Below are 27,903 nucleotides of genomic sequence, written 5' to 3' on the forward strand. Positions count from 1 at the left end.
TCTATACTTCAGTAAATATAGAAGTGTTTAAGAATACATTTGCGGGGAATGGTTTCACATAAGAACTTCTGGATATAAATACAGGTGGTTGTAAAAGAGACCCCCATAACTTTGTAGGGCATGTTAAAGATACACATTTCCTTTACAAAGACAGGTCGACTGTGGCAACTTTTATGTAACTAAACAAGGATACAGTTTGCTGGGTTGGAAACAATAACAGGACCTAGAAATCCGAGTTGACGGCAACAGTGAGGAATATATTTTATGAGTAGCTACATTACTGGCGGGAACTGATGTGTACAGTTGGTGTCCTGAAGTATTCTTTGAAAATTTGAGATTACTTAAATATTTAGACAAAGTTAAATTGGAACAAAACGTTGTCCCTTCCTATCACAAAGAACATCCCATTCCTTTAATCAACAGGGAGTCCTTAGAGAATGAGCTGGATTGAATGGATAGGTTGGAGACACAAGGGGCTTTAAAAAAATAGAAAACCCAGAAGAGTTGGTTTCAATCGTTAACGCAGTTTTTGCGTAAAAAAGTATACCCCCGGGTAGCGCCATCCCAAGATGCCGGCCAGGCATCATGTTTATGGTATAACGGTAGCCGGAGGTAAGGCCTGGCTAGCGTCATAAAAAAGGACGCTAGCCGGGTGGGGAAGGCGTAGGGGGAACAGGAGGTTGTGCATCAAAGGATGACGCTAGTATGGGCAGAGGCATAAATAATGCCTCTAACCAAACTAGCGTCATCCTTTGTTCCACAACCCCCATGGACATGACTCCTGTCTTGTTAAAGACAGGAGTCATGCCCACCACCCCAGTGGCCATGCCCAGGGGACATATGTTCCCTGGACATGGCCACTGGGCCCAGTGCCATGGCACTTCTTAAAAAAATAAATATACTTACCTGTACTTACCTTCTCTGGCGTCCCTCTGGTGTGGGTGGTGGTTTCCCTGGGGCTAGGGAAGGGCGCCTCTGGGCCCATTCCATGGTCTCTGACCCCTACCCACACCAGGCCACAGTCTCTCAAGCGGATCGCTTCTCCACTGGTTCTGGAGGGGGCCTTGTGCCCAGTGTGCTTCATCCTGGCAAGGAGGGGCTGAGTCGATGCCTTCTTCCACTGGTTCTGGAGGGGGCCTTGTGCCCAGTGTGCTTCATCCTTGCAAGGAGGGGCTGAGTGGATGCCTTCTTCCACTAGTTTGGAGGGGGGCTTGTGCCCTGTGTGCTTCATCCTGGCAAGGAGGGGCTGAGTGGATGCCTTCTTCCACTGGTTCTGGAGGGGGCCTTGTACCCTGTGTGCTTCATCCTGGCAAGGAGGGGCTGAGTGGATGCCTTCTTCCACTGGTACTGGAGGGGGCCTTGTGCCCAGTGTGCTTCATCCTGGCAAGGAGGGGCTGAGTGGATGCCTTCTTCCACTGGTTTGGAGGGGGCCTTGTGCCCTGTGTGCTTCATCCTGGCAAAGAGGGGCTGAGTGGATGCCTTCTTCCACTGGTTCTGGAGGGGCCCTTGTACCCTGTGATATTGATCCTGGCAAGGAGGGGCTGGGTGGATGCCTTCTTCCACTGGTACTGGAGGGGTCCTTGTGCCCAGTGTGCTTCATCCTGCCAAGGAGGGGCTGAGTGGATGCCTTCTTCCACTGGTTTGGAGGGGGCATTGGGCCCTGTGAAGCAGATGTTTTGGAGTGCAAGGTCACAGTCTCTCACCTGGGTGTCACAACAACAGCTTCTGCAGGGGGCAGGACGCACTGCAGCCCATATAGTCACCACTACACACTGCTCTCTGGCGGTGTTGGCTGCTCAGTGGATGTCAGTTGTGCCGCCGGTGCTGACAATTGTGGTGGTAGCCTCCAGGCCTTCACCTGCAGCCTCAGACGGCTGCCCACTGGGGCAGCTGCTGCTGGCAGTGGTGGTGCTTGTGGCAGTGCAGGTGGCGGAGCAGGGTGCGGTGCAGGCAGTTGTGGTGGTAGCCTCCAGGCTTTCACCTGTAGCCTTGGACGGCTGCCCACTGGGGCTGCTGCGGCTGGCAGTGGTGCTGCTTGTGGTGGTGCAGGTGGTGGTGCTAGCAGTTGTCTTGGTAGCCTCCAGGCCTTCACCTGCAGCCTCGGACAGCTGCCCAGCAGTTCTGCTTGCGGCAGTGCAGGTGGCGGTGCTGGCCACGGAGCAGGTGGCTGCTGCTGGCAATTGTGGTGGTAGCCTCCAGGCCTTCATCTGCAGCCTCGGATGGCTGAAGTGCCTTGGCTGGTGTTCTGTGCCCCTTCCTGACCTTGGCAGATGGTGGTGCCTCCTTGCTTCTGCCAGCTGGAGTCTTTGACTTGGGCTTGCTGGCTGGTTGTGCCTCCTTTCCCTTGCTGACTGCTGACCCCTTCTTGCCCTTGCCAGGAGGCGGACCCTTCTTGGCCTTGGCAGGTGTTGCTGGCACACTGGCTGGGCAGACGGGTGCCTCCTTGGAGCCTCTCACAGCTGCAGAAATCACAGTGGCCGTGGACTGGGTAGCTGAGGTGATCGGCTGCGTTCTGGCCACTCTGGCCCGAGGTGAAGGATAGGGGGGTAGGGAATAGGTCAAGGGTGGTGAGGAAAAGCTTCTTAGGGACACTGGGGCAGGAAGAGGGTGAAGGTTTTGGAGTGGAGGAAGAGGAAGAGGGACTGGTTGTAGGAGGTGTCAGTCTGCAGTGTTTGGGTGTTTGGGCAGCCCATGCTGCCAGCCCAAGCTGGCAGCATGGGCTGGATGCTGCTGTGAGGTGGATGTTTGTTGGGTGGGTGTGTGCTTGTGTTTGTGTACTTTTGGAGGAGGGCTCACAGACACAGTGGGAGAGAACACACAGGACGTGTGCATGGATGTGGGGGAGGTGACTGCCAGTGAGGGGCATGTAGTGATAGGCGAGCTGGTAATGGAGGTAGTGGATGAGGAAGTAGTGCATGCAGGTATGAGAGGAGATGCTACTGGGAGGAAGGTGGACGAGGAGGAGGAGGGGGACACAGGGGAGGCAGTGGATGTTGGTGCGTCTGCATGGGGATGGTGCTTGTATGAGTGCCTGTGAGATGAAGTGTGGTGCTTGTGTTTGCCTGAGCCACTTCTGAGTTTTGATTTGGGTGATTGCTGGCCTGAAGGTGTGCTTGGGATAGGCTGGGTTTGAGGGGTTCGGGACTGGGTAGAGGAAGTTGGAGGGGGTGGCTGGAGACATGGACAATGGCTGCCATCAGTGCGGAGGCCAGAGCCTGGAATGCTCTCTGTTGGGCCACCACACCAGAGTAAATGCCCTCCAGGTATGCATTTGTTTGTTGCAAATATCCTGGTACACCCTGGATGGCATTCAGTATAGTTGACTGCCCAACAGTGAGGGATCTCAGGAGGTCAATAGCCTCCTCATTGAGGGCAGCAGGGCTGACTGAGATAGGGCCTTAGGTGCCTGGGACAAAGGAGATACCCACCCTCCAGGGTGAGCGGGCACGGAAAACACGCTGAGGGGCTGCTGGAAGGGCAGTGCTGGTACGGGGGTGGTGGCTGTACCTGTTGTTGGGATAGGCACAGAGGTGTCAACAACCGCCAGGGAGCTTCCATTGGAGGAGGAGTTGCTGTCGGTAGTGTCCCCTCCTGGCTCTGTCGTGGTGCTCCCCTCGCTCTCCATCCCACTGGTGCCCTCACCGTCGGTGGATTCGGCCTCCAGGCCAATGTGGGATGCAGCTCCCTCCATCGCCCGTGCCTCTGCTCCTTTGCCAGATGATGCTAATGCACACAAGAACAGGGTGCTAAAACAAAAAGGGGGGAGAGACAGAGGACACACTTGGTCAATGCCGGCAACAACACTACCATTGGCATACACAACACATGGGCAACAGCCCTATGCACTAGGCCATGCACTACCAGTTACAATGCCAGTCACCAGCCCATGGAGTACCAGGTCTAACACCATTAGCTGCACACCTGAAACCCACAGGACCCTGCTCAGTAGTAGATTCCCACTAACACTATTAGGGTTGGAGTGCTTCAGAGCCTGACCAACATGGGACCTACCCTGCCATGTTCACCCTGGCCTAGGGACACCCACAGACCCACATCCCCTACCCAGGTAACACATTAACATGCGCAAAGTCATGATTCTGAATCAGTACTCACCCCCTTGTGGCTGCTGTGATGCCTTCAAGCATCCATCCAAGTGCAGATAGTCCACCGCCAGGATGAGGAACATCAGGGGGGGTCAGGGTCCGATGGGCACCCCTTCCTCGTTGGGAGGCCAGCCCCAGCTGGGCCTTCGCTGTCTTCCTTGCCCCGCAGTGCAGGTCCTCCCACTGTTTGCAGCAGTGGGTGCTCCGCCTGTCAAGGATTCCCAGGGTCCGCACCTCCTTGGCGATGGCCCGCCAAATACCCATTTTCTGATGGGCGCTGACCTGCAGGAAAATATGCATAGAAAAAGGTATGATTCATACCGTCCGGCCTGTTACACTCATTGCCCGCCATATACCTCCCATCCCCTTACACACAGACATTGTCCACCAGACATGCAGCACTCTTCCCAGGACCCCTCAGCCATCCCCCCTACACAAGGGTCACACACACAGAAATCCCTACATTCATGGCCCGCATCATGCTCACAGTGTACTCACCTGTTTGTCTGGAGGACCATAGAGTAAAGTGTCCTGGGATAGGACCCAATCCACCAGTCTCTACATCTCCTCCGAAGTGAAGGCGGGGGCCCCTTCCCCAGACACTCGAGTCATTGTTGCTTCCAGAAACAGGTCACAGCAGCACTTGTAGTGTAGGTCCTCTCCTGTTGAAGGTCAGGTAGCAAGTGAGTGAACAGATAGAAAATGTGGTCAGGTCCACAGCGGTGTGTAACGTCACCGCCGGCGTATATCACCATTTGCTCCTGGAACCCATAGGGCCCAATGATAACCAATGCGAGGTTGCGCGGTGCTCATTGACCGCCGATCGCAACGGCACACAACGCCAGTGGAATTACCTCATTTCCACTTGTCTCTCCTTACAGGTCAGGCAGCTGCCATTTCAGGGGGGCACAGGCCATAGCACCTAACTACGTCACAACAGACATTGGCACATCAACTGACTCTCGAGTTCACATACTGTTTCTGTAAAGGAAGAAATGCATGTATATTTTTAAATATGTGTGAATATGACCCTCTGCTCACCGTTTTTCACCCTAGAGTTCAACCGCTGAGAATGAATAGGAGATGGAGACATCCCCCCGTGTACAGACCCCTGGTGAACCTGGCGACAATGGAGGACAGGCACATTATCCTGACCTACAGACTTGACAGGGCCACAACAAGAGTTGTGTGCCCAATTGGAGCCAGACCTGATTTCAGCTATCCGCCACCCCACAGGTATCCCCCCTCTAGTACAGGTCCTGTCAGTGCTCCATGTCCTGGCAAGTGGTTCCTTCCAAGCGACAGTGGCCATGGCAGCAGGGATGTCTCAGCCAATGTTCTCAAACGTGCTGACCAGAGTGTTGTCTGCCCTGCTGAAACATATGCGCAGCTACATCGTATTCCCCCAGGTGGAGGATTTGGCCACAGTGAAGGCTGACTTCTATCAACTAGGTCATATCCCCAACATCATTGGGGCTATTGATGGTACACATATTGCATTTGTCCCCACCCTGGAGAAATGAACAAGTGTTCAGCAATAGGAAAAGCTTTCACTCTCTGAATGTGCAGATGTTGTGTTTTGTGGACCAGCACATCTCCCATGTCAATGCCAAGTAGCCTGGCTCTTTTATCTTGAGGAATAGCATTTCATATGTGATGTCTCACCTCCAGAGGCACAGGATGTGACTAATAGGCGGTCCCATGGTCCCCACCCAGTTGATGTAGGTATATGGGTGTGGGTTCGGCCCTAAGGGTGAGTGTGTGACTAACAGGTATCCCTCAATACTTACAGGTGACTCTGTTTACCCCATCCTCTCATGGCTACTGACCCCAGTGAGGAATGCCAGGACAAGGGCAGAGGAACATTACAATGAGGCACATGGGTGAACAAGGAGGATAATTGAGAGAACGTAAATGGGGATGTGCAATGGGCTGGGTTGATGATGAAGTTAAGTCCAGGATAGAGTTCAGTCTATTTGTATCACATGTGCATTGTCCAGGGGGGCATAGGAAGTGGAGCAATGGCAGTTCAAGGTGAACAGGGTGATAGAGTGGGACACAAGGGTGACATTCAGGAGAGTCTTATTTCCTGGTGGGGGTCTTGGCAATGTTATCTGGCTTCTGCCTGGATCGCAGGGACCATTTGTGGGGTGGTTCTCTTTCTGCAGGGGGGATGCTGGTGGCCTATTAGTCCTGTGGAGGGGCCTCCTGTCCACTAGCGCCGGCGGAGGTGAAGGGCTGTTCATCAGTGTGGCTATTGTCAGGGGCCCGTTTGTGTGCCACTGCCTCCCTCATGGTGTTGTCAATGTCTGCCAGCACCCCTGCAATGGTGACCAGGGTGGTGTGGATGTGTTTGAGGTCTTCCCTGATCCCCAGGTACTGTCCCTCCTGCAGCCGCTGGGTCTCCTGCAACTTGTACAGTATCTGGCCCATGGTCTCCCGGGAATGGTGGTATGCTCCCAGGATCCCTGCAAGTGCCCTGTAGAGAGTGGGTTCCCTGGGCCTGTCTTCCCCCTGTCGCACAGCAGTCCGCCCAGCTTCCCTGTTGTCCTGTGCCTCTGTTCCCTGAATTGTGTGCCCACTGCCACTGACCCCAGGTCCCTGATTTCCTGAGGGGTAAGGCTCTGTGCTGGGTTGGGACTGTGGCTGGGTAACCGACTGTCCAGAGGTCCCTGATGGGCCAGGTTGGTCATCCTGATCCAGGCGTGCAGGGCTGCTGTCATCACTGTGGGCCTCTTCTGTGGAGGGAATGGATGTTGCTGGCACCTCCTCACCGGTGACGTGGAGTGGGGGTCCTGTGGGGATGTAAATGCAGTGTTATTGTATCTGCGTGTGCCATCTTGTGCATGGTTATGTTTCCCTCTATGGTTGATATTAGCAAGGCAGCTTTGGCTTGTGTGAGTTGTGCTTGGTTTGGGTAAGTGATTGTCACTAGTGTGCATGCTGTGGTGATGGGTAATAATGCAGGTCTGCGATGGGTGTCCATGCATTGGTGTTGCATGCAGGGCTTGGTATTGGGATGGGTGGGTTGTGATGGTGGGGTATATGTGAGATGGTGGAGTGATGGGGTGAGGGTAGGGGTTGGAGTTTGTGATGGCATGCATATAGGGTGGGGTGGAAGTAGTAAAGATTAGACTTACCAGAGTCCAGTCCTCCTGCTACTCCTGCAAAAGCCCTCCAGATGCATGATCGCCAAGACTTGCTCCTCCCATGTTGTTAGTTGTGGGGGAGGAAGAGGGTGTCCACCGCCAATCCTCTGTACAGCTACCTGGTGTCTTGCAACCACAGAACGGCCCGTGGGTCGTTCAACCTCTTCCTGATGCCATCCCTTGTTCTTGGGTGCTGTCCCACGACATTGACCCTGTCCACAACTCTCTGCTATAGCTCCATCTTCCTAGCAATGGACGTCTGCTGCGCCTGTGATCTGAATAGCTGTGGCTCTAACCGGATGACTTCCTCCACCATGACCCTTAGCTCCTCCTCTGAGAACCTGGTGTGTCTTTGTGGTGTAATGGATGTAGTGTGAGTGGTATGTGTGAGGGTGTGTGGGGTAATGTGTTGGGGTGCGTGCTGTGAGGTGCGTGGATGGTGTATGGGTGATGGTGTTTTGTGGCTCAGATTTAGTGGGTGCTCCTGGCTTGTCTCTCTCTCAGTTGGCAATTTAGTTTTTGTGTTAAGGGGTTGTGGGTATTGTGGGCGTGAGTCTTATATTGGAGTGGGTGTGTGGGTGTGGTGTGTGTATGTGTGTCAGGTGTGTGTTGTTTGAATTGTACAATGTGGTGTAATTTTGTTAGTGTGTGTGTATTTTGAGCGCGACGGTCTGTACCGCCAATGGTTTACCACGGTTGAATGACTGCCACGTGAATTCATGGGTCATGATGCTGTGGGTGTATTTCTGTTGGCGTAACAGTGTGGGTTTTGGTACTGCCAGTTTATCACCGACATTTGGGCTGGCAGACTCGTGTGTGTGTCTGTATAGTGGCGGATTTCTCTGTGTGGGTCATAATACCCGTAGCGGTATACTGCCGCGGTCATGGTATGTTGGCGGCCGTCAGCACGGTGGTAAGCGGCATTTACCGCCAATGTTGTAATGAGGGCCATAATGCCTAAGCATCATATCCCTTACCCCTTTTTGCTTCAGATTCACATGTAGTTGCAGTTATAAAACACAGGAAGAGTACCTCAAGCACAAACTCATATGACAAACACACTTGTCTATTTATACTATTCCCAGGGAGTAGTGTCCTATGCCCTTGGAGCTTCATCAGAGGTATGAAATGCATAGTAAATGCAAAAAAACAACAATCCATTAGAATGCAATGCAATACAGTTCAATACAATGTAACACAGCTGACTGGGTGAATAGTGCTACCAATTAAGTTGATGATAGACTGATTCTACAATGCCTCCAAGCCACTATCAATATATGTAGAGACCACCTCTTTTGAAGGTATTGAGCATCGTATATCAATTAGTAATTATGAACTTCTAGCTTCTGGAAATTAGTGAAATGGTAGCATGGCGGGACAACCCCTTTTTATTGAGCATTTGCAGCAACTGCTTATTCAATTCAGTCAAATTTCTCCATTTTTTCACAGTGCCCTGATAAAAGCATGTGTTTTTTGTTGTTCAATTGTGTACTATTGGATAGAACAGGGCAAGGTGTTTCACCTATTCTGCAGTCGCTAGCCCTGTGATTCACAAAATCACAGGGTTTCAACCATAAAATATATATTTTTTAATGTACTTAATTATTTTGCAATTCAGAAAAGCTTTTCAAAATCACAAAATGGAATTTCCGATTCATTCTGAATCAGAATTAGGAGAAGCATGAAAGAGGTATCCCCTCCTAGTTATGCTTCACAATGAGATTAATGATTTGTAAAGGCAATTATGATCACAATCCATGGGAAAGTTACTGACATTTCAAAGAAGATGGTAACTTGTTCACAATTATGAAACAGTCCCCGTTGGAAATTGAGTCAAACAGCCTTGGGGGAGCAGGCAATGGTCCAAGGCACCACTGCCTGCTCCCCCAAATCTCTTTCCAAAAACGAACGCTTTAAAAAAAAAAGCACAACCATTTTCTTTAAGGAACATGGGCTGCTTGTAGAATCTCTGTTGAGTTTGCAGGCCACCATCCCCGTGTTCCTAGTCAGTCTCAGGGTGTCACAAATAGTGACCTCCCAAATAAATTTTCATAGGCAGCTCATTCTCGGACCGCCTGCCAATGGAGGTTTTATGAAGCAACCTGTTATTTCATAGGTCATATTGCAAAATAATAGGTAGGATATAAAAGGCTGGTTGGCAATTTGCAACAAACAAATTGCGACCTGTCAAGCTTCCAAGTTTATTTGATTTGTTTTTTTACATTTGTGCCTCTATCTTATCCTTGTTTTTTCAGTTTATCCATCTTTATTTTGTATTTCGTCGAAAAATAAAGATGCAAGTGATATATATTTGCATCTATGTACACAATTAATGTGCACTCATATTTCAATAACATGGTTTCCAGGCTATAAGTAGTCATTTATTAGACATCAGTACAGCTATATGAAAACATAAGCATTATAATACAAAAACACACACATCTGCTGCTGTTTAAACTCCATAAAGAAACCTTCTGTGTTATACGCCCCCACCCCTGGTAAATCTGCATAGGCACTGTCCTGTTTGACATGATTGACAGCTATGGAAATCCTTCCAAATAGCCATAGTTTCTGCTTATTCATTATATAAAAAATGCATGGCGTAAAATAGATGGGTTTCTCACTATATTTATCTATAAATGCATTATAAGTGAAAACACGGGACCACATTTATGGGCAATTGGTGCAGGGCAGCATTGCACGTATTCTTGCTGCGCTGCCCTACACCAATGAAAAGGGCAGGAATGCACCTTATTTATAAAATATGGTGTATGCCTGTGCTTTCACCCTGCGACAGCACACAATTTGCTACCTAGCGCCAATGCTGGCACCCTTTGACCATGGTGTAAAGGTGCCTGCATTGCAAGCAGAATTATTTTTGCGCAAGAAGGGGTACCTTCCTGCACAAAAACAATACTGAGAGGATTTTTCCTGTTTCTATGTGTCCTGCAGAATGTAGTACACATGAAAAGAGGAAAAAAACAAAGAGAAATAAAAGTATTTTTTCTCGTTACGTCTGCTCTGGGGAGGTGTAAGGTTTTGGCGGTGCCCCAGGTTTATCTGAATAAGTAAATATGGGGCAGCGTCAAAATCCATGGGTGTTTCGTGGGAAACCCCTTCTCAACGCCCATGGATTTCTCATAAACACACATGCAAGGTCATACATGATTAGACTATGCGTACAAAGGAACATCATTCACAAACAGAGTAGTGAATATACATGTTAAAAAACATTACCTGCTTTCTACAGAGAACAACATTTGTTGTTCTTCTTTACACTAGATCTAGTGTTTGAACTGGGAGTTAACTCATCAATCCAGTATATAATTACATTTAGGAAGGACATTTCCATAATTAGTCAGTGAATGTTTAGTAGGGGTTGATCCTCATTTCTTTAAGGCAACCCCTTGGTTGAGTTTAGAAACTTTGGACCACAGATGAAGCCGAGAAGACCTCAGAGCAGGGCACACTGATTACTTTGGTAGAAAACAAACAGGAGCCATTGAGAAGTGAGCAAATAAAAGTGCAAATAATTTTGGAACTGGGCTGCAAACCAACTCGAACTGGGTTCACCAATCAACAACCAGTGTGCATTATAAAAGTGACACCCAACAACACAACTCAATGTGGTAGAACCCAGAAAAAAAATAGAAAGTCTCTTTTCTATCTGTTGTCTGCAAAAGACTAAGATAAACCTGCTTGGTCTTGTAATGGTACTTCAGAAGTGCTCTGTGGAATCTGGCTGGCTTTCTGCAGCCTTTGGGACAGACAAACATAACAAGATAGTAGGTTTCTTTGTGAAAGACCCAGTGGACAGTTAGCTGGGGACCTAGCTTTGGTGGAGCCCTAGATGAAGAAGAGTGGCTGAGTCTACCTTTCCACTGCTCATTTGAGGCTTTGATCAGAAAAGTCTTCCACATTTTTGAAAGGCTTGGAAATGTCTAGAAAAAAGTAATCTAGCACAGTAAAGCAATAGGGACTCTTGGTTACAGAATATAGCAGCTGCTGAGGGGTTTTGCTGGAGTCCCTCAGAGGTGCTCCAGGAAGGTTGGAAGCATTTGAGTGCACCAATCTGAAAGGTAAGGGATGCTGCTCCTGTCATCCTGGACTTTGTTTTTCAAGCAACGTGTAAGCATGGTAAAATATAGGAATACCATCATATTTTAGATTAAGCAAAGTTCAATTTTCTGTTGTTCAAAGCACCTTCAGCTATCAATATAATTGTTAAGGAAAGAGTTCCAAATACAGCGTCAAGCTATTAAAAGTTTCAGGACAGGATATTGCTCCACATCCCTGTAACAGTGGTGAGAAGCATCAACAATAAACAGTTAACACATTTTTATTAAGCAATAGTGCCAGAAATAAATAACCTTTAACCATTTATTTGGTAAGCATTTCCTCACTGTAAGAACTAGCTAAATAAAAATCACAATCAGAAGAGTACTTTTGTGGAAGAAGGAGAGGATAAAAGAGAGGAGAGAGAAGGGGAAGGAATGGATAAAAGACTGGTGTTTGGTATACAGTCACAGTAGGGTCTGGAGGCCATCTAGGGCAAGATTTAATATAGGTGATCTTGTCCCAAGCATAGGCACAAAAAGATATTCAAATTCAATATCCATTTGCTCATCACAAAAAAGTCTAACTTATGAGAAAGTCCTAAAGGACTCTCTAAGAAAGAGAGAGAGAGAGAGACAGAGAGAGAAAGGGAGAGAGAGAGAGAGAGAGAGAGAGAACTAATCAGGGTGAGAAAGTGGCTTAATTTTCAAGTTATCACATCCAAATCCATACAAGGGGCTCAGATCTGCTGGAAAATGTCTCCATCTGGTCTGTTAAGCACCCTTCTATACATCACCACACAATAATATAGGTAAGACAGGCATACCTGTCAGGACAAGCCCAGTGGTGGAGAATGCACACCTTTGCCACCATCAAAGAACTAAAGATTCATGTTTCATATATCAGCTAACACCTGGAATTTCTGAGACACCATGTAAAATGCTAAAATGAATGAATGACTTACCTATGGCTGCCAGAAAGTAGTTCCTAAATTATGGATAACTATGACTTAATCTCTGGGCAATCTTAATGTAAATGGGGCCTGGGGGTGTGCAATAAGGTTGCTGACATCTCCAGCAAGATGAAACACAGCAGGTTCATCAATACAATCATGACTATTGGCTGTAGAAGGCAATATTTAATGTCACACAGGGTATACTGTAGTGTCAGGAATTTCTCCCATTTGTGATTTATAAAAAAAATATATATAATTCAGATGTGCATTGTGTGGCTGTTAAAAGAGAAGGGTCTGTGTTTCTTTGATGCCTATATCACGAGGAGGGCATCTTAACTAAACAGGAAGCTTATAAAAGTGATAAAAGGCCTCAATTGCATGCACTTTGAGGGCTTGTGAGGCCAGATCTTGCACCCTCTAGAATTCAGGACTTGGTGTATGGCCAATTATAAGCAATTATGGCAAAAACTACCTGAGTAAATATTCAACGTTGACGTTTCCTAGGTTTTCTGATACCCCAAAGCATTGCGCATTGTTGCATCTGGAGTGATTTTCCAAACTCATAAACTTTCTTGAATGTGTCAGATATCGTGGCACTAGCCTGTGGTTTTATTCATACAATATTCTAGATCAATTGTCCATGATAAGGAGAAGTCAGTTTACAGCTGGGATGTAGCAATGTGTACACGGACTGGCATCACTTCAGAAATAGCTTTTGTAATTTCCTGTCTGTGGCTGCCAGGGTGAAATTTGAAGGTTGTTATTTCTGTTAATTATCATTTTCAGGGTGATTTCTATCCACTACATGGGTAGCGATGGGGTAGAAATGGGAGTGATTGTTTCTTTTGGGTGACCACCAAGACCAGCAGCTGCCTGGAAATGAGCAAGTCAAGGACATGATTAAGACATGACCACCAGTGAGGACACTTATTTGGATGGTGATGGCATTGGCACTGTGTGTAACTCTGAGATGCAGAGACTTTATGTTGATTCACCTGTGTCGATTAGTGAATGAGGGAGGACACAAAATCTTGACTGTCTTGTAAAAAATTTGAGTGGGGGGCAGGGTCTAGCTGAGAAAGCTGGATATTTGGTTAGATTGATATGACCAGGCTCAAAAAAGGCATTATACTGTGTCAAAAGACACCAGAATAATTACAGAGTGGGGAAATTATAAACAGTAGGTAATAGGAGCAGAAGTTAAGGCAAGTCCTTTTTAAATGGTTGTTCACCGGGGTGAACCCACATGTATTTCACATGCAGAGATCAGGTCAGTGGAGGTAAATGTCACAGAAATGCCCTTGAAAGTGCTGAGTCTGCTTGGAGGTGCTTTTACAGAGTCACACTAGAATTTGATTGAAACCAACAGTAAACCATAGCATGCATGATATGAAATGAGTGGGTGACTCTCATTGTATGTGGGGGTCAACAAAGCAACGCACCACATTAGACAGATTTGACACTCTTTGTGTAAAGGATGCCACATATATGCTCACAAGGTCAGCCTTGATCATCACTTTGTAAAGCAATAATGTTCATGACATAATACAATCAGCACTGGCAAAACGTTCACACAAAGAGGAGACACTGTAAATACTGAAGGCCCACTCAATTTCTGTAATCTGGTGTAATGGGCTCCAGATTTTGAGGGCTTCCATTTTGCAGAGCCTGGTTCACCATCTGTAGAAAGTAGAACTTTAACCAAAGCTCAGGATTAGGCTGTTCTGCATCTACTTGTAGGCATCAGCAAAGCATCTTCAGCATCACCTCTTCAGTCCGGCCTCAGGCAAGTCCACATCATCAATTGATGCCCATGGCTAGAGTTATTGCCTATATGCTTCATAAGCTCAGTGAGGCCTAGGAACAGATGAGGTAAGGAGGAGGGAGTTCACTATGACTACTGTCCTCAGACACTCCCTGTTGTATTAAACATATTTAGGAGTCTTGATGTCTGGGGGTGCTGGTGGTGCAAAGTGATGGGAAGATGGGACGGGAAAGAGGAGAGACAGTTGGTGCTGGATCCTGCCAGGGGTTGTGTCTTTATACTTGGAATAAATCATGATCTTCAACTTAATGGTGTGTCTTCACTTTAAAATTGCCAATGAGGATGGTAAAGCATCATGATAGTGGAGATTAGGAGGTCTTGTGTTGTGTGAGTACTGATCCCTAAGAGTTGCCCCCTCTGTGGACAATGATTACTCTTAAAGGCGATGGGCAGGAACTGTAGTGGTTAAGGGTAGTTGTGCCTTGGAAGTCTGACTGTATAGGACCTAGAGTGCTTTGAGTAGCCCTGTTTTAGCCATATATCCGGGAATGTGCACATGACATCACCTTAAGATATTTTACATGCCACAACATCAATGTCAACTGTGCGCATAACATTTGTGGTCATTTATAGATGAGTTGCACCATCAAACTTTGGAGCAGTTTTGCGGCACACAAAGGGTGTAATAAAGCCTCACAGTGTGAAGGGTATACTGTGGTAGCATCAAGTCTAATTTACCCTTGGGACTTTGGGTAAACAATTACCTGGTGGGTCAGCAAGAATCTAGGCTGTTGTGAAGGGGCCCATGCTGACAACTGTTGGAAGAAGAGCCCATAGTGGATCCTGGAAACAGTAAAAGGCCTCTCTTTCCTTCATTCATAGAAAAAGAAAGAGGACTATTAAGAGTGTAACCTGGAAAGAGTGTAAGGGCTACTGTGAATGCCTTGCTTTACATAACAGAAGCAGGAAGAGCTATGTGTGTACTGTGCAGAAACTAATTGGTCAACGTGTATGACTGTGTGCAATTAACATTGATCTTTTCATTGTGGTTCCAGAGATGACTTTGTTGACTATCTTTACTAATTTGCAATTGATGGCTATGACTACTTTACCTATTTTATCCTGTTTCTTGATATATCAAGTCATCTCTACTCAGGTGTTACCAGCTCCAACAGCCAGGACTACCTGTGATATCATGGGAAGATTGGAGAGAATGATTTGAACCATATCTGGAAGCAATAGGTGGGGATCTTGCAAAAAAGGAAACTGGCCATGTTGAAACAGAGCTTGGGGTTAGAAGACCAAAAGGTGTTGAAAATGCTCCTTTTTCCAGCTAGAGAGGTACGGGATGTGGATGGGGAATTAGACAGGACGGGGGTGGTGGAAGATGAATATGTAAGTGCCATGAAAGCTCTAGAGGATAATTATGAAAAATGAATCAAACATTGTGGAATAGCACAATTCATTCCCCATGCCAACTTACCTGGAGAATCCATTGAATAATGTGTAGCAGAATTTAGGACCTTAGCTCCTTCATGCAACCTTAGGAAATTTAAAGAGGAAATTATCAGAGATCAAACGGTCAAGAGAATGAGCAACATGAACATTCAGGAGAAGTTATTGGAGTTAAAGGATCTCTCATTAGATTAGGCCATTATAATTGCTTGACACATAGAAAATACCTCTTGTTATATTAAAGATCTGGGTAATAGGCTGAATAAAGGCAGGTCCAAACAGGATGATGTGAATGTTTTACATAAAATGATGTGAATGTTTTACATAAAATGTTCCTTAAGAAAACAAGGCAATTGATAAAAAAATAAAATTGCCAAAGATTCAAAGTGAAGAGAAAAAAATGATAAAGATGTCGGCCACCATCTTGCGGTTCCTTCAATGTGACCTCGCACCCCAGTTGAATTTAGGTGAAAGGACCACCTGGGGTTTCTAGATCTTGATATTACCCATCTGCAGTGATTGAGCTCCTGGCCCGCGGTGGGGAATTTCTTATGGAAGGCCTGAGTTAATCTAGGAGCATATATACATAAAATTCTGAGGATCTCTTTTGGACCTAACTAAACAAAACACTTTATCTTTCACCTATTTTTTTATCTAGAATTTCTTTCACTTCAAACGCCTGACCTCCTTCCATTTGCAATGGTTTTGGTCATAGTTTTCTTCTCAGTTTTGGTGATATCTTTTTAAACAGAGATACATAGAAAACTGGGTGTATTTTTACATTCTGGGGCAATTTCAGTCAAAATGTTGCAGGATTTATTAACTTTTCTATATAGTATGTCCCAACAAAACATGGCTGAAATTTTTGGTTTTCTTTAATTCTGAGGTGTTTAGAACTTAGGGCCAGATGTAGGTAAGTTTTATTGTGCAACTTGCAATTTGCGAGTCATAGCGACTCGCAAATTGCAACTCGCAAAAGTGTATGCAGAAAGGTGTCTCAGACACCTTCTACGACTCACTATGGGGTCGCAAAGACCCACCTCATGAATATTAATGAGATGGGTCGCAGTTTGCAACCCCATAGTGAGTCAATGCACTCGCAGGGATGGTGGCCTGCTGGAGACAGCAGACCACCATGTCTGTGACTGCTTTTAAATAAAGCAGTTTTTTTTTTCTTTTTGCAGCCCGTTTTCCTTAAAGGAAAACAAGCTGCAAAACGAAAAACTTCCGAAACCATTTGGTTTCGGTTTTTTCAGAGTAGGCAGTGGTCCATACAGGACAGTTGGGCTGGTCCATAGGACCACTGCCTGCTCTGAAAAAGTATTTTCTCTGGCATTCACAAAGGGGAAGGGGTCCCATGGGGACATCTTCCCGTTTGCGAATGAGTTGCCATCCACTTCACGTGGATGGTAACTGCGAGTTGGTGTGCGACCGCATTCGCGGTCACAAACCAACTCAGCATGGCGATGCGGTCGCAAATAGGAAGGGAACACCCCTTCCTATTTGCGAGTCGCAGCCTCAAATTGCGAGTCGGTACCGACTCTCAATTTGAGGTTGTGCATCGCGTTAAGCCTTTTGCGCGTCGCAAACTGCATTTTTCGCAGTTTGCGACACACAAAAGGCTTCCTACATCTGACCCTTATACCTTGTCTCCAAACTGAAGGATTGTCTCAGGTTTTTTCTTTTTTGTTTCCATAGCATTTATAGTGTTCTTTGGCTTGTGTCAAATTCTCAATATCTGATTTATGTGCTGTGACTAAATGCTGATTGTTAGAAATGGGGTCTCTAATTTGCAGAGGTATACACCTTTGTCCAAGTAGGGACCACAATCTTAGTCAGAGTAAGTCACAACACAATCCAAATTATCCTGTGCCCACCCTCCGGTGGCCAGGCACTGAGCAATCAGGCTTAACTTAGAAGGCCATGTGTAAAGTATTTGTGCAGAACTTTATACAATAACACAGTGAAAACACCACAAAAAGGTACCACACAGGATTAGAAAAAATAGAGAATATGTTTCTAAATAAAATACTGTTGAAATGATGAAAATCCAATGTACACAAAGTTATGAATTTTAAAGTTTAAATCCAACTTAAATGTCTAGAAAACACAACTGCTCCAACTAGGGCTATCACAGCATCATTGACAAAGTCGTTCCCAACAATCCAACACCACCGGTGCCGGTCACGGAATCACACAGACCCCCAGGTACAGTACCTTTTGAAAACGAAGAACAAGGATGTCACACAGAGTCAAAAGGAGGCGTCAATGGAGTTGTGAGGCATCAGTCCTGCACAGCTTTGGAGGTATGAGGTGTCGGTTCCGTGCTGCAAGCAAGTGGAAGTGAGGTGGCAGTTTCATCTGAATGTAGGGGGAGATGATGCAGGGGCATCCGCAATGCATCAATTCCTTGTGACCCTGCGGGGCCGTTGGTTCCGGTCCATTAGGATGTTATGTGCCAACTTCGCAGAGTGCGATGACCCTATGTGACATCAGCGGAGTCGTGGCAATGTTGGACTTGCATTGCAGGCCGCAGTTTTATATGCAGTGAAGTCTATGGAGTGGGAGCCGGCTGCAGCATCGCTGGCATAGCTGAAGTCGTTCTAGAGTCCCTGGAGTCGGGTACTAGCAAAAAAATAGTTGTTAAAGTCTTTGCTGCCCTCAGACTTCAGAACAGTAGGCAAGCTCAGTCCAAGCTCTTGGAGAGCACTTTGAGGGAAGGCAGAGTCCTTCCAACACATTCAGAGGCCAGCAGGGCAGCTGGACAACAGCAGGGGAGCAGTCCTTTGCAGCAAAGCAATCCAGAGAGTACTTTGGGCAGCCAGGCAGCTCTTCTGACAGAGTTTAGGTGCAGGTCCAGAAGTGTCTGAGTTGGTGGGGTCAGAGACCAAGTTTATGTACCCAAAAATTCTATGACGTGGTGGAGAATTTAAAGAGACTTTAAAGAGTGGTTTTGAAGTGCACACATTCCCCTTTCAGCCCACTCCTGTCTGCTAGGGTTCTGGTGGGAGGTTATCAGTCCATAGTGTGAGGGTAGGCCACTGGCCTTTGAAATGTAAATATCAGGCCCTCCACCTGTCCAACCCAGGAAGACCCATTCAGTATGTAGATGATTGCAGATGTGACTGAGTGTATTGTGTTTATCGTTGTCTGGTCAAAATGCACAAGGGAGCTGTCAATCAGCACAGACCAGACACTGATTGGAGACAGACTTTAAGGCTCCAATGGTTTTAAGTTCAGAGAAATGCTCACTTTCTAAAGTGGCATTTCTAAAATAGTAATACTAAATCCAGCCTCACCAATAAGCAGGATTTTCTATTACTATTCTGCCCATTCTAAATATGACCTGGTTACCCCTTTCTGATCAGAATCTACCTCTCAAACAATATATGAGGGCAGTCCTAATACAAGTCTATGAAAGGAGCAGGTCTCACAGTAGTGAAAAACAAATTTAGGAGTTTTCCACTACCGGGACATGTATAACACATATGTACATGTCCTGCCTTTTACCCTCATAGCACCCTGCCCTGTGGGTTACCTAGGGCTGAGCTTAGGGGTGACTTATATGTAGAAAAAGGCACATTTATGGCTTAGTAAGTACTTTTAGATGCCAGTTTTGAACTGGCAACGAAACTGCACACACAGGCCGTGCACTGACAGGCCTGAAACATGGTACAGGGGCTACTTATGTAGGTGGCACAATCAGTACTGCAAGCCCACTAGTAGCATTTAATCTACAGGCTCTGGGCACATGTAGTGCACTTTATTAAGCAAACAACTAAATTAAGTATGTCAATTGGGTCTGAGCAAATGTTACCATGTTTTAGGGAGAGAGCACATGCACTATAGCACTGGTTAGGAGTTGGTAAAGTATCCAGAGTCTTAAAGCCAGCAAAAATGAGGTCAGAAAAAGAAGAGGAGGAAGGAAAAAGGTTTCGGGTGACCCTTCAGAGAGTCCATTTTCCAACACTTACTCTGTCTTTCACTGTTGGAACTGTGATCTCTTTTGAACTAACAAATGAATTTGGATGTGTACCTTAATTCAAGAAAAATTGTGAATAACATTTGCATGCATTCTTAGCATTACTGTGCGAATTATGCGGTCCAAAGAAGACCAGGCCAATGTCCTTTATCCAAAAAGAATAACCTCAGATAGTTTTCTAATTTTTGATTAGCCCTTTCAGATTGTCCTTCTGTCTCTGGTTGATAAATAGTGGAATATCTAGCTTCAATGTTCAAGCCCTTGGTAACGGATGAAATGGGATAGGAATTGTCAGCCCCCTATCTGAAATGATCACCTTTGAAATACCATGAACTCTCACTATGTGTAGAGTAAATTATTAAGCAAGTTACGTTGCATTGGGAATGCTCTTTAGAACAATAACATGGGCCAATTGTGTGAATGCATCTACAGATACTAAGATAGTGTTAAACCCCTGATTGGAAGGTAGTTCTACTATTAGGGCCATGATCAGGGTGTCCCAAGGGTGAGGTAGAACAGGTAATGTTTGCAAGAGTCCTTTTGGGGCTTGTCTATCTTATTTTCCCTGAGCATACTGAGCATAAATCTCACAATTAACTATATAATGATGGATATCTCTGTTTATATTAGGCCACCAGAATTGATGTTTTATCAAGTCTTCTGTTTTATGAATTCCTTTATGACCAGCTGAAGGACTATTGTGACAGAGGTACAAAACTCTTTCTTGCAATTCTCGGGGAGGTAAGTACAGTGCTCCATTCTGATATGGCAATTGATGTCAGAGCCCTCTATTAGGTGCTTATTTAGCCCACTTCTACATCTGTTCAGTAGTCATCACTTGTTTTAATCTCTTCTAAACTTCCACTAGATGTAGCACCCACAATGTTTGATTCTGGGATTATTCTTTGGACCTCGACTGAGTTCTTTGGTGGTTTTGTGTTGATTTGTGACAAGACATCTACCTTCCCATTCTTACTCCCTGGTCGATGGGTGATTACAAAGTCATAATCTGCAAGATACAAGGCCCACAATAGCTGCCTAGGAGTAAGGGTTCTTGCCAGTTTCAAGAATTTCAGTTTTTATTGTATGTAAATGCAGTGTCCGTACGTCTTGCTCCCATCAGATAATTCCTCCACTCTCTGAACGCATCTTTGATTACCAATAATTCCTTTTCGGTAATGGTGTAATTTATCTACCTTTGAACCAATCTTCATGATTGATAGGCTACTGGATATAGTTCTCCTGTATCTTTGTGCCTCTGAGACAACACTCCTCCAATACCATGGTCCGAAGCATCTGTCTCCACATAGAAAGGTTTAAATGGATCAGCGTGGGGCAGTATGGGTGCAGTTTTAAAATTCTTCTTCAACGACCTAAAGGCTTCTTCTGCCTCTTGTGACCGGGTGAATGAGACTCCTTTATTTAACAGTCGAGTGAAAGGAATCAATCTCTGAGATAATTATTTAATGAACCTTCAATATAAAATTGGCTAATCCCATGAAACTTTGAATCTCCTTCACCGAAGAGGGAGGTGACCATTTTAGAACTGCATACACCTTCTGTTCATTCATAGTCACACCTTCAGAAGGCATAATGAAGCCTAAAAACTCCATAGATTTGGCACTGAAAATGCAGATTTCCAATTTGCCATATAAGCTGTTTTTTAGTCTTTGTAAGAGAACCTCTCACATGATCTATATGTTTGACTTCTGATGTTGAATAGATCAAGATAGCATCTGTTAGACTTTACATCCTTGATGTGGTTTCCCTTAACTTTTTGGCTCTGTTTCCCAGGTTGTTGATGTGTACTGGACTCTGATTTTGCTTGTTTTTGTTACTCTGGGCACTTTACCACTGCTAACCACTGCTAAAGTGCAAGTGCTCCTTTACAAAATGTGCATGTAATTGGTTCATCCATGATTGGCATATTTGATTTACTAGTGAATCCCTAGTACAGTGCACTAGAGGTGCCCAGGGCCTGTAGATCAAATGCTACTAGTGGGCCTGCAGCACTGGTTGTGCCAAACCATAAGTAGCTCTGTAATCATGTCTCGGAACTGCCACTACAGTGTCTGTGTGTGCAGTTTTAACTGTAAATTCAACTTGGCAAGTGTACCCACTTGCCAGGCCTAAACCTTCCCTTTTCTTATATGGGAGGCACCCCCTAAGGTAGGCCCTAGGTAGCCCCAAGGACAGAGTGCAGTGTATAGGTTAAGGTAGGACATATAGTTATGTGTTTTATTTGTCCTTACAGTGAAATATTGCTAAATTTGTTGTTCACTGTTGCAAGGACTGTCCCTCTCATAGATGGACATGGGGGCTACCTTTAAATCTGATTAAAGTGTAGATTCCCTTTGGGAGCGGATGGACATGTGGAGTTTGGGGTCTCTGAGCTCACAATTATACAATACATCTTTTAGTAAAGTTGATTTTAAGATTGTGTGTTTGAAAATGCCACTTTTAGAAAGTGAGCATCTTCTTGCTTTTATCATTTCTGTGACTCTGCCTGTTTGTGGATTCCCTGTCTGGGTCAGTTTGACAGTTGGGCTGGTTGCACCTCACACTAGACAGTGACACAAAGTGAGCTGGGGTGTAGTCTGCATTTCCTGATGAGCCATCTGTGCTAGGAGGGAGGGGAGGAGTGGTCACTCACACTTGAAAGGGCTGTGCCTGCCCTCACACAATGCAGACTCCAACTCCCTGGTGAGTTTCTGGAGTCTGGCCTGGGCAAGGCAGGATTTCACATTCAAGAGAGACTTTGCTTTGAAGTAGGCCTACTTCAAAGGAGAAAATGGGTATGAGAAGGGCACCCAAAACCACAGACTTTAGAACACTTCTGGAAACCAAGAGGAACCTCTTCCTGGAGAAGAGCTAAGGAAGAAGAGCTGCCCTGCCTGTGACTGTGATTTGTGGAGCTATCCTGCAGTTGCTGCTTCTGTCAGAGTAAGAGGGCAAAGACTGGACTTTGTGTGCCTTCCATCTTGTGACGCTCTCCAGGGGCTTGATTTAGAGCTTGAAAAGTCTAACATGTACTGTTAACAAGAGTAATCCTAGTATGATTTAGCATTGGGGAGCATAAAGTAGATTGTATTGAATGATCCTTTGCTGTCTTTGTTCAGAAATCAGTTCCCCCGCTCTGTATGACTGAATGGTGGCTTGGTAAGAGGTTGGCTTCATCTACAACTCTAACCGCTTCACTCTTAGGTTTTTGTAGTGGTCTTAACGCTACCTTTCCAGCAATTTTTAAATCAGAAAACGTTCCGGTTGCTCCTGAATCGATCATTACAGAAATTCCTGCAAGGCAACATGTTGAAACTTGAGAGTCATGGATAAAGTCAGATGAGCGGCTGATGATTGTAATGTATTGGCTAGCAGAGGTTATTTTGGAGTTGTCTCTTCTTCAGCACTTACCATTCTGACTCCTTTTACTGGTGGTGCAAGATTTCCTTCTGCATTATCTTTAGTTTCTCTGGACAGATCTGAACAATCCCACCACTTATTCCACAGTAGAAACATAGATTGTTTTGTCTTCTTTTTTCTTTTTCCTCTTTGGTAAACGGTCCTGTAATTGTGTCAATCTGCATGGGCTCTACTCCTTGATAATTACCTGGAACTTTGGAATTTTCTGTTCTTATTCGATCGAACCGAGGAACATTTGGGTAGAACTCTTATTTCTTTCTCCCCTTCTTTCAGTTTCTCGATTATCTATTTCCAAACTAAGGGCCTGATTTAGAGCCTTGCAGATGATTTACTCCATCACAACGGTGATAGTTATCCCATCCACAGAAATCTAACTCCCATTTAGATTTTGCCGGACAGGATATCTGTTACCATTGTGGTGAAGTAATCCATCTGCCAAGTTCTAAATCAGACCCTAAATCTATTAGTGCAGACACTTTAGTTAGTTTATAAAACAGGGCTGCTCTCTTATTCTCTGGCCAGTCTGTTTCCACAATCAATTTGTTGAACTGTGCTAAGTAGGTGACATGATCTCTAGTGCCTTGTCTCAATGCCAGTATTTCATGATCTGTATCTTGAGTGACTTTTCTTCTGTCATAAATTCTGAGAGACTACTTTTTAAACTACTCAATGTTATATAAGATAGAATCATTCTTAGAGACCAAAGGCATTAAAAAAGAAGCCACATCTCCACTCAAATGGAATAGAATAAATGCCACCGAGACACATCAAATGAAGGGAACATTGGGTTAGACAAATTTGAGGATTGTCACTAAAATGCTCCAGTGGAGCCAAGGGAATTACTGGGGACAAGATAAATAAATGATCTGGGTGGTTCTCTTGGTATCAGATTTGATGTAGAACCTAGAGAGGCCTCATCAACAGGAGCTGAAGGCTCAAAAATTAGTCTAGCTATTATTCCACTCATTTTGTATGTTAACCCTGACGTTTCTCTCCTAGAAGCTATTATGTTGTGTTTTAAAATTTTTCTTCTCTAACTGCAACTTATTCCTTTTGGATTATTTCTAGTATCTCTCAATTTTTTTAAATTGTAACCCTCTGCCATTCTGCTCAGGTGTAATAATCAATGTGGGCAATTCACTCTGTTAGGATACTTATTTGTGATTGTCAATAGTTTCACAGGAACAGAATTGACAACTAAAATCCCAATGCCTTCCCCAGAACCCTTCCAGCCTCCAATGATGAATTCCAAGAGACTTTGAGTACTGCAAGGGAGGAAAAAGGATGGGGAGCGGTAAGAAGAAACTGCCTTGTCGTTATCTTCTAGGTTTCATCTAATTAATGGTTCTTTTTCATTCTTCATTGTGAAGTTGTAGAACTGCAATTAGATAATATTAATCAGATTAACCTGTAGAATTCTCACTATTGCCAACGTGTATATATGATAAATAAATGTTTTGTTTAAATATCATAAATTAACTAGACATCTACATACCCCATAAAACAACAGCCTTGGCTTCTCTTCTATTATCAGTTTTATGTTATATGAATTCATTTTTTGAAAAATTATTTCTTAGAAAAGTCCCCTGCAATTTTATCCTTCAACTATATCGTTCAACGTCTTGCAGTATTACGGATCTATCTATCTATCTATCTATCTATCTATCTATCTATCTATCTATCTATCTATCTATCTATCTATCTATCTTACTTGTGTGATGAAGAACTGCTGGCAAAACGAACAGCAACACAGCTTCATATCATCTCTAGTGCGGTAACTGGTAAGTATTGTTTTTGGGATGGAGAGACCAACCGCAACTCGTTCATTGTGTGTAAAAGGCCGCTTTATTGGAACAGGTGCCCCTAAGCCTACCCCACCTGGCCTTTGCCTTACAAAACTAAAAACTCACTAGACATCGAATCACCTGTCCCTGCCCCTCCCCCTCCCCTACCCCGATCCCTCCCCCCCTTACTCTCGTCCTGTCTTTCCTTCCTCTTGTATCCTTTACTTTCTCCCGTCCTACCCGCTTCTTTGAACCTGTCAGCTAATGAGCAGTCTCCTGCCTGTCCTTGTCTAATTAACGCTTCTTTCCGTTCTAATACCTGAATTGCCCTGCCAACTCCGTCCTCCCCCCGAGCTTTTAATAGCTGCCCTGCAGCTGTCCCCGCCACGGCACGCACCTGTCCAAAGCGACCCCTAACCCTATCCCAAAAGGAACACCTGCTCCAAGAAAACGAAGACTATCAAAGGGAGGGAGGGTGGTGAAAGAAACTCCTAGCCCACGGACAGTGTCCTGGCCACCAGGTCACTTTTCCCAAATGGTGCCTGTGGCCACAAAATGTCCGTCTAAATACCTTAGCCCACCCACCTTAATTGGCACCCCGGACACCCAACCATGTCGCGGGTCGTGCCCCCCATCCCAAAAACCCCGGGGGGGAACTCCTCGTTCCTCCTCTTCCCCCCGAGGCCCCATTGGGATGGAGAGACCAACCGCGACTCGTTCATTGTGTGTAAAAGGCCGCTTTATTGGAACAGGTGCCCCTAAGCCTACCCCACCTGGCCTTTGCCTTACAAAACTAAAACCTCACTAGACATCGAATCACCTGTCCCCACCCCTCCCCCTCCCCTACCCCGATCCCTCCCCCCTTACTCTCGTCCTGTCTTTCCTTCCTCTTGTCTCCTTTACTTTCTCCCGTCCTACCCGCTTCTTTGAAACTGTCCGCTAATGAGCAGTCTCCTGCCTGTCCTTGTCTAATTAATGCTTCTTCCCTTCCTAATACCTGAATTGTCCTGCCAACTCCGTCCTCCCCCGAGCTTTTAATAGCTGCCCTGCAGCTGTCCCCACCACCAGAAAAAGGCCGTGTCTTTTTCTCCCCCCCCCCCAGGGCTCCCGTAGCAACACTCTCACCTGTTCCCTCAATTGTAACAGGTATAGCTCCATCCCTACGAAAGACAAGTGCTCTCCGTCGTCCCTAAAAAACTCAACATCCTCGAACCTTAAATCCCCATGTTCTAAAAAGGTTATTCCGTGCTCCAAACAAAACCCTTTCATCTCCTTATTGAGTTTACGCCTAGCCCTCTCAATAGCCCCCGGCTTCCTGTCACCTCTCCACGCCCGACGCGGAACAAAGGCCGTAAACATGACGTGGCAACCCTTCCACTGCTCTAGCAAAACTGGTAAGTCCCTCTTCATTAGTTTCAATAGACTCAAACCTATGGTTCTCACTAGGTCATTCTCCCCCAAATGAATGCACATTAAATATGGACAATGTCCCCTCCCCAATGTGTTCTGAAGGCGAGGCAAAAGTTAATTCCACTTCATCCCCCCTTTCCCGATCCACGTAACCCGGTAACGCGCTGAATCCAGCCCCAGGTTGTCCCCTAGGGCAGACCGTCGAGCCTGTCGCTGAGCCCATTTAACAAACGAGTGACCGATCACCCAAATTGTAAGATATTCCGCTGCTGGCCACAGGACCACACTTGAAAAAGAAAAAAGACATGAAATCACAACTCATCTCCCCTGCACACCCCTTATAAATCCCCTCCCCGCACGTACCGCCTAAAGCAATCAGATCTCCATCTCCCCAGGGCCATCACCTCCTCAGCACTCCAGCCTTTGTTCCCTGCTTCTGTAGCCACCCCGATCCTGAAAGAGTGCGTCCCAAAACTCGCAGCATCTAACCCAATCTTTGCCAACCCTTTCCGCAAAACTGCAAGAAGCTGAGCCACGGATACCCTCCGACCGTCCGCATGACAAAAAACTTGTCCGCTCGTAGCCGTAAAAACCGCCCGCAATTGTTCCCCCCAGAAAACGGGGCAAATGGACCTGACCGGATAAGGCCTAAGGATTTCCGTGGCCCCCACACCTTTTTGATCCGTCTTGGATCGCCGAACCATCAGCGCCAATCCAACCCCAGTTGCACCTCTCCCCATAGAATACCCGACTGCCCCGACAAACCCAGCAACTCCGACACCCGAAAAGCCCCAAAAAACAGCCACGACATCAACGTCCTGAAAAGAAGAGTCTCATGCCCATCATAGCAAATATCTCCCAGTGCCGGCAGCAAACTCTTCATAATCACCAACGATACTGGCGGTGCACCCGCCCTTGTACCCCCAATGATTTCTTCCAGCCTTGGAGGATCCTCATACCCAATTCACCTGCAGATGGAGGGTAACCCCATAGGAGCTTTCCCATGAACCCCAAAGCCGACAACTTACCCGAAATCGTGACTCTGGACTGCCCTTTCCCAATCAAATCCATATTAAACTGTACCACATCCTCCACGACCTCCTCCTGCCTCCACCGTCGCCGAGCCCCGGATCCCAGGAACTCTTCCCATGCTTTCGCATATGCCCGCCGAGTAGACGGCGCCAAAGAGTTCATAACCAATCGAAGCATCCGGAATCGCCTACTCTCCACAGCAGCCCGGCATGCAAAATCTTCTCAGCGCCACGCCCGTGGTTAATCCATGGAACCGCTCCCACTGAGAACGAGACAAAGCATTGGCGATGTCATTATTCACACCCGGCACGTGCCTCGCACTAAAATGTATATCGTTACGCAAGCATTGGAGGACAAATACGCGCAGCAACTGCAATACCCCGGCCTTCCGCGCTGACTGACGATTAACCATCTGCACCACTGCCAAGTTATCTACCCGAAAAAGCACCCACGAGTGCAGAAGCTTCGCGCCCCACAGGCAAACCGCTATTATCAGTGGGAAAAATTCCCAAAAACGCGAAGCTGCGACCCCCATGCTTCCACTCCCCCGGCCATTCTTCCGCGCACCAACGCCCGTCCCAGTACAGACCGAACCCAGACGACCCCGCTGCGTCGGAAAAAAGCTGAACATCCCATTCACAGTCACACCACACCTTCAGGGGAATGCCATTAAACGAGTCCAAAAACTTGACCCACATGCGCAAGTCTTCACGCACTCCCACCTTCAACCGCACATGATGGTGTGGGAGCGCGTGCCCCGACAACGCCAACAAAAGTAATCTGCAAAAAGAC

This window comes from Pleurodeles waltl, chromosome 8, assembly GCF_031143425.1.
Source record: "Pleurodeles waltl isolate 20211129_DDA chromosome 8, aPleWal1.hap1.20221129, whole genome shotgun sequence".
NCBI classification, from domain to species: Eukaryota; Metazoa; Chordata; class Amphibia; order Caudata; family Salamandridae; genus Pleurodeles; species Pleurodeles waltl.